Here is a 22270-nt window from a genome sequence, read left to right as displayed (position 1 = left end):
TCAAGTACATTCCCATCAGACTCAGCTGTACTTTGGGATTAGTGCTAATTACAACAATCGTCAAGCTCTCGTGAGAGCAGAGTAACGGGGATTGTGACCAAAAATGTAGACAGCTAAGGAAAAAACAACCACACTCTACATTCACAAGGTTGTCAAGTGTTTAGTACAATTAACCTTTCTAAAATCCATTTTAAAAGGCCTTTGGAACAAACTCCACTGATGCTTTGTAACTAGAAAAACAATGAGCTGACAGTCAGTGGTGCCTGGTTAGCAGGAAAGAACATGCTAATGAAATGTATAGAGGGGTCACGATGTGGAGCAGTACCCCTTCCTGCACACATCTTTGTGACCATAATCCCGGCACAAATCAAATCCCACCGCCATATTGAACCTAGATAATTGCGGAGAGGGGTCTGATAAGCCCTTGTAATGGAACTCTGTCAATCACTTCAGGCCATATGCCCTCTCTCTCTGGGTGTTTGCTCAAATTGAATGAAGAAATCCAGAAGCCACTGACATTTAGGTGTATTGCACTGCTGATTGTAGAAAGAATGTCCTGGTTTAATTTCATTAACTGAGAGAAAGTAAAAGCAAATTTGCCGTATGAAAAGCAATTATGGCGCTGCTGACTGGAGCTTTTATGCTTGGGAAAGGTCCTCTGCTCATTGTCTTGAGTGGAGAAGAGTTCCCACAATTTACTGCATGGGGTATTCATCATGCAAGCAAAACACAGGCCTTATGGTAGGAAATTAATTGGTCACTGTAAACCTAAACTGAGGGATGATATGATAACTCTGCAACTCATCAATCGTTATTCATTTAGTTGAAGTTGTTCAGGTGATGTGTTGCCTCCTGTTATAATGAAAAACATGTCACAAAGGTAGTGGTATTCAGTTGGGCCCCAACAGTTTATCAGACACTGGACTTTAGAGGCACAGACCTGCCCTTTTCAATTTCAGATCCCTTCCTGATTCCAATTAAACTAATGGGTTGGCAATTATAGAGGACATAAAGTCTAACAAAAGTACATGTGGTGGATTCAGTGCAGTTATTAATAAAATGATTTCACATAAAACATTTTGTAATAACTGTTCAGAGAATACATAGTTTTAACAAAATTAATTAATACCCACATGTAATGGAACGTAGTGCATTACTGCAGTCCTTTCTTCAGTTCGCATTAAGTTGTTTTGATGCAACAATATTGGACGTGTGCCTTATATCTAAATAAAGGGAGAAGTAAAGTTGAATCACTCTCATACAACAAAACAATACTTAACGGATCAACTGGTGTTGGAAAATGAGTTATTTCATTACAAAAAGACAGTGAAGAACTAAAGTTCTAAACTAAAATGAAACACTACACTACACTGGAATTGACTGTTCCTTTATTGGAACCTGCAGTTTATGCTCATTTTTAGCCACATCAGCTTTACTAATCATACTGAATTCATAGACTAAATTGTCATCTATTTCCACAAGCTATCAAAAAATTGAATATCTGACATATGGAAGCGTGTAGATAAGTGAAGATTATTAAATAAAGCTGACTGGGAAGAACAGAAAAGTGGAAGTAGGTTGACATAACTCATAAGTTAACATAGTTGAAGTGACTTAGTATTTTCTAAATAATGGAAATGGAAAAATGTGGATTCTATGATATTCTTACATAGTATGCCACACCACAGCACTACTCCTTAAAACATTTATTTTACAGGGAATAAATGACCAATATTCCCAGATGAGAATACATTATAAATGTACGTAATTATAAGTGTCTACAAATGAAAAACAGATAAGAAGTATGGTTAGCACCCTACTGAATAGCTGTTAGTTGTTATAGATTCTTTGATTTTACAGAAGGGGGACATGCATTACAATAAAAACGTGACACTTGGGGCCGTATTCACAAAACATTTTAAGGCTAAAAGTAGGTCCTAACGTGCTGATTTAGGAGTAACTCTCAAAAATAAGGGGCGTTTCACTCCTAATTTTAGGACTCCTAACTTTTTAAGATAAGTGTAATTCACAAATCATTTTAGTGCTAAAACTAGCTCCTACGTCTATGAAAAGCTAGGAGTCCTCAAGAGGACCCCTAAATCACTAAGAGTAACAATTTCACAATCCATCCTAAAAACTGAAGAGAATGAAAAATATTCTAAAATGATACAATATCCTGAAATCCTGTCTGAAGTGCCTGGGTTCATCATAGTCAAGATTTGATTTTCACTAGGTTATATCTTGTTTCAGCAATTGGTTGCGGTGATTGCTCAGTTGGACGATTTTCCCTTAGACGTTTGAGAAGGATTTACCACAGACACACAGCAAAAAAAGTGTAGGCACATGAGAAGGAATTATTCCATGTTATATATGCATCAGTTACCGTGGTGATCTAACCAGGTCAAAAGAGAGCCACGATCATGTCTTCGAAAACCTGACTTTAATATAATCTGACTTTAAAAGACAGTGTAATATTTTCAAGCTGCTGGCACGAGGTTGTATCACATTATCAACAAATTGAGGACCCAATGATAGAAAACCAGCTCCATAGCACCGCCAGATGTTACAAACTCCAGAGGAAACTTCAAAATAAGATAACTGACCAAATAAAGGAAATAGAAAAAAATATATTAGTGGAAAACATTACATGTTCTCCATCTGATTTTAAAAACCAACAAGTAGAGGTTTGTGTTGTGATCAACTTGAATATAAACTTGACATTCAAATTATTTTAATATCACTACTGGCTGCAATCGACGTCCTCAATGTCTAACACCGTCTCTCTCTCTCCCTCACTTCATGGGCTGGGATGGTTTGCATTATACACATATTTGATGCATCGTACTCCGTCACTTGACTTCCTTTCATGTCTGGCACTACATTTATAATATCCTTTGGTCTGCTTCCTCCCTCCCTCCCTGCAACTGCATCCAGTGTTTGCCTACAAGTGGCAAACAGAAACATGATTGAAAACTGTGTTAGTGTCTTGGGCAGTTCACAATGAGGTTAAGACATTTCTGTAAACTGTTTGAACTCAAAGGGGCCAATATCGCTTGAGCACATATTCTGTCCCAACTTAATCCACGGATCAAAGGGCGTTTTCTGAAACAGGCAAACTATGGCTAAAGTCTTGTTATTTGCACAAGCCCTAAGCTGTGACTTATTCAAGACAAAGGTATTTAGAGGTACACATCCCTGAGATGTAAATCAAGAAATTAGGAAGAATGCCAAGCTGATTCTGCATTATCTTCATTCTGAATACACCACTATAACTAACCAACACCATTATGATATCCCCTGCAACTACTGAGCACAAATCCACAAAACGTTGAAGTGAGGTGAGAAGTTAAAACTTTGAGAGAAAGTGTTGAACAATCAATCATGGCCTTTATATTCACAGCCTCAACTCCAAAGTATCCTGCTGCTTAAATGCCATGGGCTGTTCTCTTCTTTTCTTCCCCTGAACATGCCCCCTCCGAGGTGGTAGAATGGTCTGAGTGCATGGTAGAGGTCACTTCCTTCCCACCTGTATTTTTATTAAAAAACAACAGATTTGGCAACTCATGCCATAAAGAGAGAACACTGAGGATAAAAGCATGGCCACACAGAGCTGGCAGCACAGTTAGGTGAAAGGGAGTGACCTGAAACCTCTGAATGGCTCCCTGTGGCTGCACTGTGTCCAGGGAAAATGTTTTGTTAGAACCATTGGGGTGCAGCCATGTTTTTAGACATGACAAAACATCCTGTATACTGAGCAAGCTTGAGCACATGTAACCTGCTTAAAGTAAAACACTAACAGTTATAACATATACACTGTATTTTACAGTTTGTGCTGCTGTGGAAGTGGAAAGACAAGCATACACTTTTCAAAATGTTCCATTCAGGTTTCAGAATATTGTCCCTTCTTGTACTGTAGTGATCACACTGAGGGTCAGGTTTAGCTAAAGCATTAAGTAAACCTCAATGACCCAAGCCCCTGTGCCATCATGATAGCGAACACATCGGGGTTCAGCAGCTTTCCCTCTCAGCTCTTCTTCTTTTCTGTCCCACAGTTTGACTAAGCCACTCTTATCTCTATTCTCTATTCAGAAATATGCAAACTGCCAGCTCTCACAGAGTTCCCTGAGTCAAGAGCAGTTAACCCAGTGAGATGTCTCAGATATTCAAAATACTCAACTTAAATTAAAGGAAATAAAGGTATGTCAATGATGAATGTGGAGAAATACTGGAATGTATGGCTAGATAATAACTTACTGTTAGTTGTGGAGGACGCTGACTTCAAATATTCTATAGGTTACATATTGAAAAGAAAGTGAACAGAAAAATAGCTGTAGCACTAACAAAGTCTTTTGTAAACACCAGTTATGCTCTAGGCAAATCTTTTTTTGTTGATAATGTTTCACTACAGTGTTGGTAACCTGCGGGCGAATTCAAGGAGACTTTTAGCTTTATGTAATAAAACAGCAGCAGCATATTTCACAGGAGTAAATGGGAATTAAGGCCCAGTGAGAGGCCCTTGGGGCCTAACTCTATCATGTCAGCACAGGCCTTCCTCGCCAAGTCTGTCTCATTAGTAAGGCAGGAAAATGTTGCAGGATGGCTAGTTGGGTAAAATAAGTTGACCTGGGTCACCAGTGGAACTGTTCTGGGAACCTGCAGCAAGAATAAAGGAGTAAACATTGCTTTACATTGTTTTAGTGACTTTTGTATTTCTGTTCAACATCCAAGTCCAGCATCATTCAGTGGTACATCTATTGGGTTAGGTGGGATAAGGAGGAAGTAAGGGCACACAAAAAAGTCCTTGAGAAAGATGCTTGTACTATTGCTCTTATCACTCTTACTGGGTTCTAATTGTGCTTCGTGAAACACAATGAGGGGAGATGAGAATTCAAAGTGGTCCCTGGCGATTGATGAGAGAATGATAAAATGATGCCCTGTACATTCTGACAGAGGTTGAAATGAGATGCGGTGCGGCCGGGACAAAGAGGAACCTCTGGGGAGACACAGTAAGAGACTAATGAATTCCTATTTTCCTCTGCCATCTATTGCATCGTTCCTGTCACTTGTCAGGCGCAGCATAGCCACAGTTTTGAGGCAAGCGCGTGAATTTCCACAAACTGTAATGCCAAATGGGGAAGAAAGCAAGCCCTTTGACATACAGAGATTAAATTATACTTGATTGAGTTAATGAGTTTTCTAGAACTGTTTATGTAGTGATATATAACAGGTCTATGGAGCAATAAGCAGCGGTGGAAAGTGCTTCAATATTTTTATACCACTTCTGCAGTGAGAATAACAGACAATATTACCAACAACTGTCACTTTAGCCTGAACAACTCCTACAATTAAAATGGATATGAACTCTCATTCTTGTGTTTATTTGGTCAATGTTCCTATTATTATGGCTACCAGTTTGGCAAAAGGAGAGGAAAGGCTCAGATATAACAGTTCAAAGTTCCACAGTTCCGTATAGAATTCAAATGACCAAACATGAGCAGTCTCAGGAGCTTCTGACGGCTATATGAGGTTTTTGACAGATGGGTTTTAGAGATCTCATATTATGCTTTTATTCGGGTTCAGAGATTTGACTCTACTAGAAACTGTTTTCATGGTGTAGTGTCCAAAAATTATTTTTTATTTCTCACACTGGCTTTGCTGCATTTCATCTCAAATCCTCTCTCCGAAGACGAGCTGTTTAGACCCTTAAAAACAACTCTCTTTAGGACCCCCCATCTGCCCTCTTCACCGGTCTGGCCAGGTTCCTTTGTGGCAACAGGCACCACCTGCCAGCTTCAAACTAAGCTGCTGCGCAACACAGGTTGGAGCAGCATGACCATTTAGACAAAGTCCGTTTTTTCATACGTAGAGCAATCCAGGAAATTTGAAAAAAAAAATGCAGACGGCGACCGACACCCAGTTGAGACCTTTGCAGATCCAACCCAGGCGGTCTGCAGGGCACGCGGCTAAATGCATACAGATGATTATCTGACACTATGGTATCATTGAGCATGACTAATTAACATTATAACAACATTTAGATAAGGATAAGAAAAAGTATAGGACTTGAACCAGCAGGGATATAAGGAGAGAAATATATCTATACTTTATTCTCACATGTGTCAGATGTAAAGTATCCCGACCATTTGTCAATATAATACACTTGAACGAGAAATAAAACAGGTTATCGAGGAATGTTGAACATGTATTTCCATCTCTCCATTATCTATAACGACATATTCTGTCACATTTTAGGCAAGGCAAGGCAAGGCAAGTTTATTTATATAGCACAATTCAAACACAAGGCCATTCAAAGTGCTTTACAGGGGCAAGATTAAAATACATAAAACACATTAGAAGACATTTAAAAGCGAATGAAAAGAAGTAAAACATTTAAATAAAATAAAAAGTACAGGTTAAAATGGAAACAGAAAAGTCTTCAGACTCGATTTAAAAGAACTGAGGGTTGCAGCAGACCTCAAGTTTTCTGGGAGTTTGTTCCAGATATTTGGTGCATAAAAACTAAAAGCTGCTTCTCCTCGTTTAGTCCTAACTCTTGGGACTGTAAGTAAACCTGTCCCAGATGACCTAAGGGCTCTGGACGGTTCATAACGTATCAGCAGATCAGTAATGTATTTTGGCGCTAAACCATTTAGTGCTTTATAAACCAACATCAGTATTTTGAAATAAATTCTTTGAGTGACAGGAAGCCAGTGTAAAGACGTCAGAACTGGGGTAATGTGATCCACTTTTTTGGTCCTAGTGAGGACTCGAGCAGCAGCGTTCTGAATTAGCTGAAGCTGTCTGATAGATTTTTTTGGAAGGCCTGCAAGGACACTGTTACAGTAGTCAAGTCTACTAAAGATAAATGCATGTACAAATTATTCTAAATCTTGCTGAGACATAAGTCCTTTAATTCTTGATATGTTTGTAAGGTGGTAGTATGCTGGTAGTATGTAGTATGCTGACTGATTTAATGTGTTTCTTGAAATTCAAGTCGGAGTCTATGACAACACCAAGATTTCTGGCTTGGTGTGTGGTTTCTAGCATAACAGATGTAAGCTGTGTGCTGACTTTTAATTGTTCATCTTTGCCACAAAGACAATTACTTCAGTTTTGTCGTTGTTTAATTGAAGGAAATGTTGGCACATCCGATCATTGATTTGTTCAATGCACTTACTCAGTGCTTGTATCGGACTGTAGTCTTCTGGTGATATGGTTATGTAAATTTGTGTGTCGTCTGCATAATTATGGTAGCATAATTTGTTCTTATTCATAATCTGAGCTAGTGGGAGCATGTAGATGTTAAACAGAAGAGGCCCAAGAATGGAACCTTGGGGGACCCAGCATTCAATATGTGTCCGCTCAGATGTGAAATTGCCTATTGACACATAGTAGTCTCTGTCCTTTAAGTAGGATTCAAACCAGTTTAGTACAGTTCCAGAAAGTCCAACCCAGTTTGCTAGTCGACCTAGTAATATGCTGTGGTCAACTGTGTCAAAAGGCACTGAGATCCAGTAAAACTAAGACAGAACTTTTGCCACTGTCTGTGTTTAAGTGGATGTCATTGAGGACCTTAACCAGAGCAGTCTCAGTGCTGTGGTGTTGTCGAAATCCTGACTGGAAAACATCAAAGCAGTTGTTCATTGCTAAGTAGTTATTTAGCTGTTGATAAACAGCTTTTTCAATGATTTTGCTTAAACATGGTAGGTTAGATATGGGCCTATAATTGTTCATGAGCGATGTATCTTGTTCTTTTTTAGGAGTGGCTTGATGACTGCTGTTTTCAGGGCCTGTGGGAATACACCTGTCCGAAAGTACATGTTGACAATTTGTAGAACATCTGAGGCCATACAGCTAAAAACAGTTTTAAAGAAGCCTGTGGGAAGAATGTCAAGGCAACAGGAGGAGGAGTTCAGGTGTTGTATAATGTCCTCCAGGTTTTTGTGGTTGATCAGATAAAATTGTGTCATTGCATTTGGATTGATTTTAAGTGGGCATAGCGATAACACATATGTTGAACTTTGTATTGATGCAGTGACAGCTTGTCTAATTTTACTGGAAGTACATGCAAATGACATTCATTAATGCAGGTTTCAGGCTCCACATCAATTCTATAAAGTCTCATACAATTGCTCCTAATGTCATTGTCTATGTCCATTGTCTTTTATCAGCTTAACCAGCAGGGAACAAAAGGTCACATATTTGCAGGTGGTGGAAGATGATGATGGTGTGTGGTGTGTGTGTGTGTGTGTGTGTGTGTGTGTGTGTGTGTGTGTGTGTGTGTGTGTGTGTGTGTGTGTGTGTGTGTGTGCGCGTGCGTGTGTGTGCGTGCGTGCGTGTGTGTGTTTCTGAATGCAAAATGTATGTGTGAGGATTAAAAGCACAGTATGTCAAATGTAAGAGTAAAAAAAACAAATCCCTCCTTTTTGCTAATCCACTCATCTGATGTGCCCAGATGATGTGGCTTTGCAAAGTCACTTTAATCAGTTATAATGAAGTTGGAAGAGAAAGAATGCAGCCCGAGCTTCCACCGCCTCTCCAGCTGTCTCTCCCAGCTCACATCAATAATAAGAACTCAAGACCAAGCTACTGAGTCATCCAATCAGAGATTTAACTTTCACTTTGGTCACTTGGGTGAGTTTCAGTGTAAGAATAGAGGTAATTAACGCTGTTTCACCTCACGACGAAGTGGGTATCCTACCTTGAGGAGACAGTTTGCCTCTGGCTGTCTTCACCTAACACTTTCAACCGGATTAGGAGGAAATCATGATCAAAGGTGGGGGGATTATATTGGACGTTTGGGACTGATGGGTTGGGGCAACATGGGGGCCTTTATACACCTATCCTTCACAGTCAGGTGTTGACCTAGATATAGAAGGTTGAGGAAGGAAAAGTTGAATGTGTTCAAAATATGTGAAGACGATATGAGACATGGATCTCTTAATCGGATCACTTTTCCATATTATGGCTGAGTGTCAATTTTGATGAACACGTGTTGTCATCAAATGGTTGCAAACATATTGCCTTTGGCATTTTGAGCCAAAACTTCAGATACCAACAATAATTGAATTATGGCCTTGACCTCCAGGGTTGTGTCAGGTTCCTTAAATAAATTGAGTGGGTGACAGGTCAGGTCAGCATGAAAAAATATAATCGTCTCTCATGTCGGCTACAGAAAGAAGGCTTTTACTGTAATTCAAATTCAAAGGAATAGCTTTGTTGTGTGTCTGTAGCTTAGAGGAAGATTTTCCTGTAAAGCTCTGATAACATTAAAACAATCTTTCTACTGTCCCATCTCCAAATTAAAATGTTACTGTCCTGACTGTCCTCTCATCCCCATGTATAGGGAGGGATTAATTTAGCAACGATTCAACTCACTTGAGCCAAACCCCATTCCATCACTGAAGGACAAATCACAATTTATATATTTGTAATACTATTTTTGCATTTGATTAAATAATGTACATGATTAAAATTAATATCACCTGCCAGTTCACTACTGTACATTATAATACTGCTAACAGAAGAGGGTTGCATGGGTGTTTGGGTATAGATAAGGAAAGAAGGTAGTGATGAAAATAAATGTTGCTTTTTGGCTTTCCCTTTCAGGCCCAATCACTAATACCCTACATCTTCAACATTGTTTTAAAATACCAGGTTGTTTCACAGGGATGAAACAAGCTAGTCTGCTGAATCTGTCTGTCCCTTGGTGTGTGACGTGTGTGTGGGTGTGTGTATCGGCACTGCAGACACACATGCACACGCACACAAATACACACAGGGAGTCGCCGTCGGGCTTGAGTCACAGTTTTATATACTATCTATACTATAGTCACAGCCACGGACGAGTGATGAAAGATGAAAGTTACCCGGTTGACGTGAACTACGCTCGTAAGTAGCCCGAACTTTATAAAACCTTTTCAACCTGCATAAACGTGGACATAGAGAAAGTGATAGGCTTTAGCCTATTAATCAGGAAATTAACGAACGCTAATGACGGTGAACAAATGACAGGCTAGCGTATGTGTGTGTGTGTGCCATGGACCTATCATAAGAGGTGTGTAAACGAGAGTAGTCCATGTCAACTGTGTGTTTGACATGTTTACAGGCGAATGAACGTGTGTGTGTGTGTGTGTGTGTGTGTGTGTGTGTGTGTGTGTGTGTGTGTGTAAGCGCACACGCGCCTACAGGACGGGCACTTCCGATGGTGGTCGCATGACGACAATGACGGTTAACCGTGTACACGAAAAACAATTCCATCGTGTAACCGGTTGGACATTTTTGTAAACGTTCACACCCCTAGTTCAGACGACACAGTTCAATTCCTGTCTCCTCAGACCAGATAATCTTTTTTTGCCATTTGGCAAGCTCCAGACTGAATGTCACATGCATACCACTATTTTTTGTTTTGTTCTTTACATCAGGTCACAACATAATAAAAAGGCCAGATTGATGGATTGCTGCAATGATGCGTGTCTTTGTGCAAGGTCTCATAGTTCTTGAACACCTCACCTACCAAGGTCCCGGTTGCCTGGTTACAGAGTTTGACCTGACGGCCAACATTTGAATGCCTTGTTAGATCTTAACACCTTTACTTTAACGAACATGTGGCTTACTGGAAAATGTCTAAGGAATTTATCCATACCCTTCCTCACATCTCTTATTTAACAACAATTATAAGTTGGAGGTCTATGGTTCCATGGATTTGTAGACTATTCATTGTCTACAAAAGACAATGAATAGTCAGGTGGAATGACCGGTGCATTTCTATGTGAAATATTGTTTATAGATAGGTACACAGTGTTGCTGTATTGTCATTTTAACTTGTCACTGGAGAAAAATCACATGTCACTATTAACACTAACGATGATGAAAAATGTTTTTGGACCGCTATGAGTTTTTCTTTATTTTAACAACCTAAATGTTTTGAGAAAAAACACAATTTCTTACATATCTTGCGCCCGATTATTACCATCCACTTGACGTGTGGCTGCCTGTAGTAGGTAGTAGTAAAAGTCCAGTGGATGTAGTTTTTAAAAAATAGTCAAAGTTTTAGCATCTCCTATAATTGTCCTTGGCAAAAATGTCCTTATTCTGAAAGAGAAGTGTAGAAATTCCACAAATATGACTTTTCCTCCTCACCCTCTCTTTATCCACTGCTCATATTCTGCGTGGCGTGGGTGTATTATGACTGGCATGTGCTGGGATGACACACGTGTCAAGAAAAATGTAATTTGAGAGTCTGTTCCTCACTCCTGTGTTTACTAAACTACTGTCATTAGGACACTGCACATGAAAGTCATGGCTGATATAAGGAGGAAAACAAATCTGAAAAGGAAGATGGAGTTTACGTTCCTCCCCTGTTGCCCTTTTGTTTGCCTTCTATTCCTCAAAAGTCAACGTAATATCCATCTGGCTCTCTCACACCTTAGCTGCACCTTCTTCCATCTCACAGCTTAAAAGACAGAAACAAACAAATGATTACCTTTGCCCAGACATATCAGGCCCTGACTCTAGTGTAAACTCATTTGAAAAGCAGATGCTCATACATCACGATTCACTCCCTAGAATACAAAATGTATTACCATGACATCAGCTGAACCATATGTGGCAAACTTAGTTTGAGGACTTCCTACTTTGTCGATAAACCAGCACACTGTAGTATTCTACCTCAAGAACTATACAATCTCAGTCTATTTTTGAGGACAGGACATTGCACTTTTCAAAAAGTCGCTTATAGCAGTAGATTTTACCACAGACTTTTCCTCATGGCTGGTTCATGAAACACTCACTGGCAGCCTCTCCTCAGTGTTCTATGCAAGCTGGAAATACCTAATTTTTTTGAAGCCCACTGAATTTATGGTATATTTTTATATAATATGGACTGTAAGGAGCTTGTATAAATTGATGAAATTATAACCTTGCATATACAGTATATACAAGGTAATCATTTCTGATGATGTGTAAAGATGAATTTAAAGATTAATTGATAGAACATTTATTTTCATAATGTGTACTAGCAATACACAAAATAGTGAAATAAGCAATGGCCAATTGCATTGATTTTGGGTCCATATGCGCCTCTTTTTGTGAGGCCTGCTGCGATCCCATAACCCTTACCCCTACCCCACCACCCCCCTTCATATTACCATCCTTGTTTTGGCTTGACTCCCTTGAGTGTGTAACAGTGTTCCCGGAAATTTTCAATCTATCAATTGTCCCGCAGGAAGCTGCAGGTCCAAAGTGTTGAAAGAATCCTTTTTGCATTACAGCAAATTATGTATTTGTGCTGCTTAAGTTTCCTTTCTGGGGGGACGGGGGACGGGGGGGGGGTTCTTTCTAGCTGATTGAAAGTATGCATTTATGAGCAATACAACTCAGAGCTACAACTTTAATTTTCGTGTAATGTATTTACACTATATCCGAGCAGGCTCTGGATTTTGAATCAGTCAGTGCGTTTCCATGGCACAACTAGATTGGATTAAGCCATATATCAAACTAGACACTCGAACGGACCGTGTCACTTGTCTGAGTATACATGGCCTTTCAGAATTATAATATATATAGCCTACAAATATTTATTTATATATTTTTGTATATACTATCTATGCAATAACCCTACTATTTTTTTACGTCTTCTCCTTCCACTTCCTTGTGAAATCCTCCACAGAACCAGAACTCTGATATGCGATATCCGATCCCTGTATACATGCAGAGAGAATGCCGACAATGAACGAGTTATAGGTGTTATTATCCGACTTCTCTTGTCCGTTAATGTGCTGATTTGTGTGCGAAGTAGATCGGATAAATGTGTTTCCATGCATTTTAAAAGTCCTGTTGAAGTCTTATTCGTTTATTTACCCGATTATGAGTCTGTATGTAAACGCACTGTGTGTCATAAGGATTGAGGCTGTGATGTGACAGCAGAGCACATGCTAACATGCATTCATCAACACTTTGTTTGTTATGACAATGTCAACACTTAACTGGAGCAATGTCTTAAAATAATGTCATTAAATAATTTCAATAACGTTCTCAGTTTTGCCAATAATCAATATAGTTTTGGAGCATCCGTAAAGTCAAACTGACATTTGAGTTTGTGTTTCTTTTTGTGTGAAGACATATGAATTATGATGGTTAATCTATCAATTATCATATATATTGTTTTTTTAAAGGTGGATAAAACTGTTAAACATTTGTATCTAGCTATTGTATATTGTCTTTCTTTCATGGGTCCAGTTCTGGTGATAGCGGAGATCCAAGCGGTCAAAACAAATAGTAACGTGTAGTCCTGTAACCTCAGGACTCTTAACCTGTGATTTGTATCATACATTTCGTATTTTCTTTGAAGACAATGTCGATTCAACATCCAATTCAATCCAAAACAAGTGGTGTTAAACAAGTCAGAAGTATTTCATGAAGCCAAATATTGACTTTAACTAAGGGCAAAGGTAAGGTCGGGAAAATCATATATTCAATTTGAATGAATAAAGGAGATTATTTCAGTCAGTGTGTCATTGCCAAACATGTGGCATGGAACTGTGCAGGAGTTGCCCTTTCTTCTGTAATGTGCTAGTAAAATTATAATAATCTTTATTATGATGTTTCCACTTTCTTCCCGTGATCCATTTCTTCTTCTAATTGCGATGTCTTCAAGGATGACAACACTTTTATTTGCAAGGCGTAAGTGCAGTGAACTGAACAGCATGATAATGATTTTGAAAATATACCAATTTATTCTCTATAACCAGGCGTCCAAGCTACGCATTAGAGATGGTATTTCACTGGGGTTTAGAGAGAAAATCTTTCACAATATTCATGGCACACAATGTTCTAGTGCAATGTGCAACAGAGGTGAATTGACCTAATTCTTGTTGGTTCTTGTTTTTTTGCTGTGATAGGGGCTAAAAAGGGGAGAGAGGCTGGTAAAAGTGGAAAAAAATGTATTGGCCACCTCAATCCTTTTTGTATTTGAAAAAGTGGATATAATCAGATATCATGATAAACTATTTGTATTGTCATGGAACACATTATTTTGTCACTCAGTTGACTGGGAAAAATGTATTTTAATGTTAGAACAACAAACCATCATTGTCTCAGTGACTTACAGTGCTCTTACAATTGAACTTGGACTTTACACTAAGAACACCATCTTAAATCATGAACACATGCACAACGTTAAAGCCAAAAGCAGTTTTGAGAATCTGCTTGCACCATACAAGTGTGTTTACAAAATGCATACCATAGGCTATGTCTTTTGAATCCACAATCATTTCCACTATATGTTTATGTTTGTACAGGCCCTAAAGTTGTATTAGTCTGGAATACACTGTGTGAAAATTCAGAGGAGGAGAGGAATAATGCGAAAACACAAAGCGAGGAGAGGAATAATGCGAAAACACAAAGCTCGGCCCCGTTTGACCCATACTGTGGTAGGCTGCTCATTTGTGCAGAACAGTATACACAAGGATACAATTGTACAAACACTTTTGCAGAGGTCAAAATAAGCTTGGCTGGACACAGTGTCAAGCATCATTGTTGCTGACATCCAGGATTTATTCAGTAAATGTTGAGACATAACTATGTACGCAATATATTTAACTTTGCCTAGCAGAGGGTTATTTGTAAATGTTACGTGAGTCAGGCAACACATTGTTGTGTTTAGTAACAATAGCCCTTGTATTTATATGTTGTAGATGGTGTATACTTTTGTTTTAATTGTCTCTGTTGGTGAGACACCAGAGTAAAAAAAAGGCACTTGTAGACGTGGTCATATATCGTCAGGTGAATCAAGTAAGTGATGCTCACTCTAAGTTAAAAAGCAAAACTAAAGAATAAAGCACTCGCTTCACTTCACTGCACTGCTGGAGATCAAACCTGGGCCTATTGGCTGTGTGAAAGTGGGCAGTCGTCTATTTTTTGCGGGTTTACCTGCGTTTAAAAAACCTGTGTCGAGTCGCTTGTTTAATAATCACACAGAGACACTGAATGAGTTTAACTAACACTGACTAAAAGGATGATGCATACAAAGAGGAGAGTTGTTACTTAATATAAGGTAAAGTAAACTGGATGATTAAAAGGACAGGCAGTAAAATGATATAGAAACTATTACACTTTGTGGGTTTTGAACCAGCTGGAAAGAAATTAATCTGAAAGGTAATACAATCACTGACAGATGGTAAGGCCACGATATGATTGAATTGGTATTAGGAAAGGTAAGGTGCCCCAGCAATCCCTCTATGACGGAGCCCTGAAGGCAAATCATTTAAGTGATGGTCACTTATCTAATCTTTATTATATAATCTATATGTTTCAGTTTTCAGTCATGGCTAACTGTATGTAACAGAGCAGAGCTTAATGCAGGACAGCCCAGCCTAGCCACAGAAGTTTCCTCTAGTGATGTTTTTTTATTCTTTAACTGCACCCACAAGGTCACACACCAAGGACCTCTCGTGTCAGTCACAACTCACAAAAAAATTGTGGATAGAAAGTTGTTATGAATAAGAAATGATAAATTCATGAAAGATTTAGCCCTGTCTATACTGAGATTTTGGGTTCTGACTGTGTCACTTGCAATGCACCAGGGCCTCAGTGATGACTTCAGGTTGGTGCCTGGGCGGCTGACACTTTTTTCATTTTGCGCCGTAAGCAAATGTCGTGGTACGTCAGTAGGCACGCAGAACAGGCTGACGAGGTGAAGCTGTTTCTGACTCACATCCGCACTGTCACTGTGAAAGTAAGCCTTTTATTCAGAAGGTCCTGTAGAGTTGTTTAAAGATCTCCTATTATACTACTTTTCTGGTCTGAATTTCTTGTTAAAAACTGCTATAGAGCAACCTGACAAGAATCACATCACAAAAAACTATGTAGATTTTCGGGAAACGCTTCCTCTCATCTGGGCGATTCAGCATGCCCTGTCAACACTGTGCTTCGGCCATCTCCGCCCCGGAAAAAAAAATCCGGAATCGTGACGACACGATGGCAGGAAATTTGAACCGATTTGAACACGTGATTTCTTGCCCGGCTGCCCTAGTGTTTAGCGCTCTGCACAGCCACCCCAGACGGTCAGCAGGGAATACGTCTAAATGCATGTACGTAATTATTTGATACGCTACTATGGTTAAACATGACTATAAATCATTATAACAACGTTTATAGGTCATAAAAGTCGAAAAGTATAATAGGTCCACTTTAAGGATTTCCTATATTAGTGTACCATCTTTGGACAATTTTGGGAATTCACAATAAAGCCCTGACATGTCTACTGGGGAAAAAACGATCCTCTGATGAAAAAGTAAGCTTTGCCAGGGGTTTTGTCAAGAGTAGGGATTAAAGTGCTCTCATTTAATAGAAATACTGTAAACCCAAGTCAAGGTTAGTTTAAACTGCCCTGACATACCTTGATGACATATTAACCTGCTTACTACATATCAGGATGAGAGAATAAACACTCAACATTAATTCTTAAAAGTATCAATATGAAGGGCATTGGGAAAAAACAGCTCTGTACAATTTAGTCCAGGACTAGGCTTGATCCATGTCTGCGAAACTGGCCCATAGTGTCTGTATTCAGTTATATTAAAGCTCACTAAAGAAGATAATTGCCTTATGCTTAATGTGGCAGAAGGGCTGACAACATGAAAATAGATTAATTATGGAGTATAATGTTTTTTCTATCTTGAGAAATGAATTTGCAAGATGGGTACACTGGACACAGTGAGGAATGAATAGACCCTAATTTGGCAAATTAAGCCTTTGCTTTCCTTTTTATATCCTTTCCAATGTAATGGTTCCATGAACGTAGCATTGTATTAATCACAGTTGACATAGTGCACCTACGTACATGTTGTAGGGACAACACGTGTTGATGCAGTATACCATTTCTGAGCATCCACTATCTTAGCAGGTGTTTATTTTTCCTTAATTATAATCATGTGGATATGAAGTGAATAGAATTGAATAAACAAAGCCTTGAGCCAAAGCGTGGATTCTATTTACAGTGGATAATTGGTATGGGTATGTCTAGACTCTAGCCTATTAGACACAGCTTAGCCGAACACGCCGCCGATGATACCAATGCTCGTATTAATCTGAGCAAATAATGAAATGGAGAATAAAAAATGCACCTGAGGCAAATCTGTGGATTCTCTCCGAGAATAATAAGCGAAAAACAAAGAGGACACACTGCAGTAATGCATCAAGGAAGGAGTGTTGGTCACCCATTGATATTCATCACATCTGTTGAAGTATAGAGAGAGTTGAGAGGAAAAGAGGAGAATTCCATCTATGTCTGTGAGAAGGACATACAGTGTGTGGCATATGTAGGCTGCACAAGCGTCTTTGTGCTGTTATGTAATTGAAGCGTTGTGAATTTGCATATCTGTTCTGTTTACCACCACATCTTTATGTACCCATATAAGTCCCCCCCATATGTTTTGAATGATTGTTCTGTACCAAAGCCAAACATTTGACTGGTGCCACTCTACAGAATAACTCAGACATACCCGGGCTGCTGTCATGTGTAATAATTAGGGGTGTCGAGATCTCGATTGTCAGTCGGAAATCAATCCAAATGACGTCACTATCTCGACTTTCGAGGTGAAAGGTGCCCCCACCCTGGGGGTCACGTTCGGCAGGCATGCAAAAAATAAACATTGGGCATGTAGTCACTGTAAATTACCTCTAGAGGTGCACCAATCGACCGGCCAGCTGATGTTTCGGCGCCTATTGGCATATTTTGCCATTCACATACCTTAAATAAAGGTCATAGCTCATACACTAGACACATTGCAATGCTACGTTAGCGTCATTAGCACGCTAGCCTGCTACATTACAGGCAGCAAAATGGCTCTGCAGTAAGCAACTTATCACCTGATACTGCTTTTGGCGTGAGAAGTCTAAATAATCTGTGGATGACCTATACCAAAACATTCATAACAATTTAGCACAAGTTGTACAAATACGTATAGGCTACTAAACTATAAAAGGTAATTGTTTTATACACGTTATGTTATGTTTTATAGTTTGATTTTCAATCAATATTGACACCAGCTATTTCAAATAATAACTGCCTCATTCATCTTTTTCATTAAGGAGCTTCTAACAAATATCACACCATTGTGAATTAAATAATTGTTATATGCACAACCTTGTTTTCTTTTACCCATAGTTCAGAAACAACCTTCTTACCGGTGTTCACCTTTTCTTACCTCTTCCTCAAGAGAGAGAAGCCCTCAATATTTTTATTACATGATGGGGTACAGCGGGAGGGTGGAATATGCTTCTGCTGTACTGGGCTTTTTTCATTCCGCAGTACACATTGGGTCAGATATAACTTTCTGAATAACTTCATCCGCAAGCTGTGGGCTATAGGTTCATACTACCTACAGCACTACAGGGCCACCAAGAGCCTCAAGTCATTCCCTTTAAATAAACACAGAACAATTGCCAGGTCAGTGCTTGGTCGTTTATTTGATGGAAGATAAAGACTACTACATAAATATTACTATTATTAATGAAAATAAGTACACTGCATGGGAAGGCCATATTATGAGCAAACTGTACAATTTAGGCTAGAGTACATGTCTGTTAACCCGATGTTCGATCTTTATTTTATCTCTGAATGGAAGAAAGTTGAATATTGGCTTCAGTACAAGGACCAAGCTCAACAGGCTCCTGGAGCTGTGGGGTAAGCTTTAAGGCCAGGACACACCGGCCCGATAATTGCCGTCGTAGAGTCGGGAGGGGGCGGGGACACGAATCTGTCTGGTGTGTGCCCTGAAATCGGTCGTCGTTGATGTCGTCGGGCTTCTTTTGAGCACCGCGGGCAGTCTTTCAGTTGGAGCAATTTGATTTGTGGAGGGCTAGCGAATCAGTGAAGCCCGGAAGTGGGGCGGGTAGCACAAACAGCTAACAACAGTTAGCCATCGTTTTAATGTGTTTGTTTGTTTCGTTCAGCGAGTACTCACATGCATCAACCCTTGTTGACTGCTCGACACCATGCTCGACACTCTCTGCTAAAAATGGTGCTCTTTATGGTCCATAAATATAAATACGTATTTCTATCTATGTTTATGGTCTAGAGAGCCGTCCCATCATTTCCGGCTTCCGTATTTTTTTGGGCCACAATACAGATTAGCGCCGCCTGCAGTTATGGAGACATTACGTCCCGCGCAGAGCGTACGAAAAGTCAGCAGTCGGTTTGGTGTGTTCTTTGCACTTTTTCGCCCGCGACGGGAAGACTGGAGCTCCCTGAATCGGCAGTCTCCATTTTCGGGTAGTCGGACTGGTTAGTGATGGCCAGATGAAGCTTTTTGAAGCCTTGAAGCCTTAAAGCCAAATGGTTCACAAAAAGGTTCATTTCTCGAGGCTTCATTTGAACCGATTTGAACACAATCAAGACACCTTAATAAATGCATTTCCTGTAGCCTATTGTTCATGTATTAATTCATATAAATACAACTTATATTTTGTTTGATGTATTATTATGGGTATGAAACATGATAAAACATATACATCTAATAAATCTATCAATAAATATTTTTTGTCAAACTTTGAATTACTCATAATGACAGGAATACTTATTTTCAAACTGTCGCAGTGTTATAAAAAGGTAAGGGGCAGTGAATGTGCTTGTGCAACTTAAGGATTTGATTTGATTTTTATTGAGAAACAAAATTTGTTCAGACAATTTCCCCTTTTGGAAACAACTTCTCCTGCTTTGGAGAACACTCTTTCACATGGTACAGCGGAGGCAGGGGTGCACAATAAAGTCACAGCAAGTTGATACAACATCCACATCACTCCCAAACCAATAAATCGCCAACACTAACCCGCAAAGTGCGAGTGGATAAACAATACCCGAAGCACTTCTTGAACAAATGAGGCTTCGAACGTCATCAGTCACGTGATTCGCCCTAAACGATACAAGCATCGATACGCGCTTCACCAAAAACTTCCGGGATTACTCGACACACGCTCCGAAGCCTCGGCACATTACGACCCATCACTAGGACTGGTGTGTCCTGGCCTTTAAAGAAGCTTCCCCTATGAGAGCAACTGTTCAAGTATGCCAAGGGTGTAAGGCAGATGTTGGAATGTGGCGTTGACAATGCCCTTCATTTTAATGAGAGATCATTTTTGAGCAATTTCTACTTATCTGAGATACAATTATCCTAATTATGTACGGAGACTCTTTACAAGCAACTTCCTTTTACTTTTACTTTCAAGAGTCATCCGTAAGAAGCTTATTTTGAAAAAGCTCCTTCAGGTATATGACCACATTAGCCTAGTACTACCAGACCATTGCACTTAATTTCATTTGTACAGAAGGTCTGGAATCACTCAATTGACAAACATACACTCACTTTAAGGCGGGTTTCTGTTGAAGTTTAAAACTATTGGATCTGCCCATTTCCACTGTGGATCTGCCAACCAATCGCATAACGTTTGCTCATGACGTCATGCGCCGGCTTCTGACTTCAACTGAAACTGGCGCAAGACCTCAGCGTCATTGTTCTCAGCCACTCCCTCTGTTCGCTGATTGGTCATGCAAAAATATATCCTGAGAAAGCCCGCAAATATACCGCGGACCCAGACTGACTACTGAAGGGAAATGAAAATTGAGTGGAAGTAGGTCGGTGCCAGGCTTAGCTATGACCACATCTCAAAATCAAAGAACCTTGACTATGCTTTCTTAATTAGGTTTTCCCACCTGCTCCACTAACATGGGCCATAGAAGCATGACATGTTGAGCAATGAGTTTCGATACCAGACTATGTCAACGCCACTTGTGCAAAATACAATGTATGAATTATTTTCAATGGGCTAAAGAGCATATGATAATGCTTAGAAATTGTAATTTAATAAGGTAGTTTTTTCTACAAATGTGACAAGGGGTAAGCCAACTCCAGAGGCTCTCTAACATCCCTAGGATTGTCCTGGTTGTGTCCCACTCCACCATCTGCCACTATTATTATCAACTGCTTTGGATGCCGTGCAATAGAAGAAAGCTAGCAACAGGAACTATTGGGACCAGTCTTAAAGAAAGATTTGTTCTTTACCAAACAGTTGGTTTTATGTTATGTTTAGGCCACAAGATTATGCTTGTGCCTTGATGTCTAAGGGGCCTGATGTTCAACCTTGCATTTTATCCTTCCTCAAATTGCTTTCTGAGAACAATTTTAGGATATCACTAATTTTTTTCCCATCCCATGTCATAGCCTTTCCAACAGTTTCTCTGTTGAAGGTGAGAAGTTTGTGAAAGCATGAAGGCTGTCGCAGCCTCAGCCTGTACCTCCCAGAGGGCAAACTCCAGTGCTGGGTGATGTGACTTCACAGCCATCACAGCAAGCGTGGGAGTCCGCTTATTGACCCTGTACGTCTCAGTGGGCTTTAACATGTTGGTTTTGAAGGGTGTGGCTTAATGTCGCCTGCCAGCAGACTGGCTGAGTAAACACAAAGCTTGTCCATTTGTCCATTCAGGGGGAAAGGTTTTTAATGGATCAATTGTTAAATAGCCATGATGAGGTGCAGATGGACTGGTAGGATCAGTTCAAATTAATTTATAATACTTAGAGGCAAGAACTACACAAAAATACACTCTTAAAATTAAATATAGAGGAATCCTCTATGTTTTCTGCAAAATAGGATTTACAGCATATGCAAAATATTGAAATGACATGTATTCATCTGCCATGTCTTTAAAACTGCACAGGCTGTATGGGAAACCTGTCCTATGATATACCATACACTCCTTTTTCCTATAAACAGATAGCGGTGGTGGCTGGTTGTGCTATGCCTCCAAGGGTCCAGTAACACAAGCAGTCACATGAAGGAGATGAGAAAGCTGTTTTTAATGATCCCCAGAGCCTACCACTATATTTACCATAATCCCAAGCCTAAGGGAGCATCAACTTCTAATCACCTCCATCTTCCCTCCCCACTGCAGATAGAGATCAGTGCCCATTATAAACCTCATAAAGCACTAGGCTTTAAGATGATTGTCTCTCTCTCTCTCTCTGTACTCAATGGCTTATACATACTGCAAGACGTGATGCTTTGTTGCTTGGTTTGTTTGATAAATGTTTTTCACAGAATTAAAAAAAATTGGTATAATGTGATGACAATGAAGTTGGAAAAAATACTTTTACATGTTGCTACACATAGTCTATATCAGTTCTCCCTGTCAAAGTGTAATGTGAACTATTTTATATAGCACATGAAGACATGTTGCAAAAAGGATGCTGTTTCATGTTGAGGGAATCTGAAA

The sequence above is a fragment of the Ammodytes marinus genome, assembly GCF_949987685.1.
Source record: "Ammodytes marinus genome assembly, chromosome: 21".
In the NCBI taxonomy this organism is placed as follows: Eukaryota; Metazoa; Chordata; class Actinopteri; order Uranoscopiformes; family Ammodytidae; genus Ammodytes; species Ammodytes marinus.
This window is presented reverse-complemented; position numbering follows the sequence as displayed.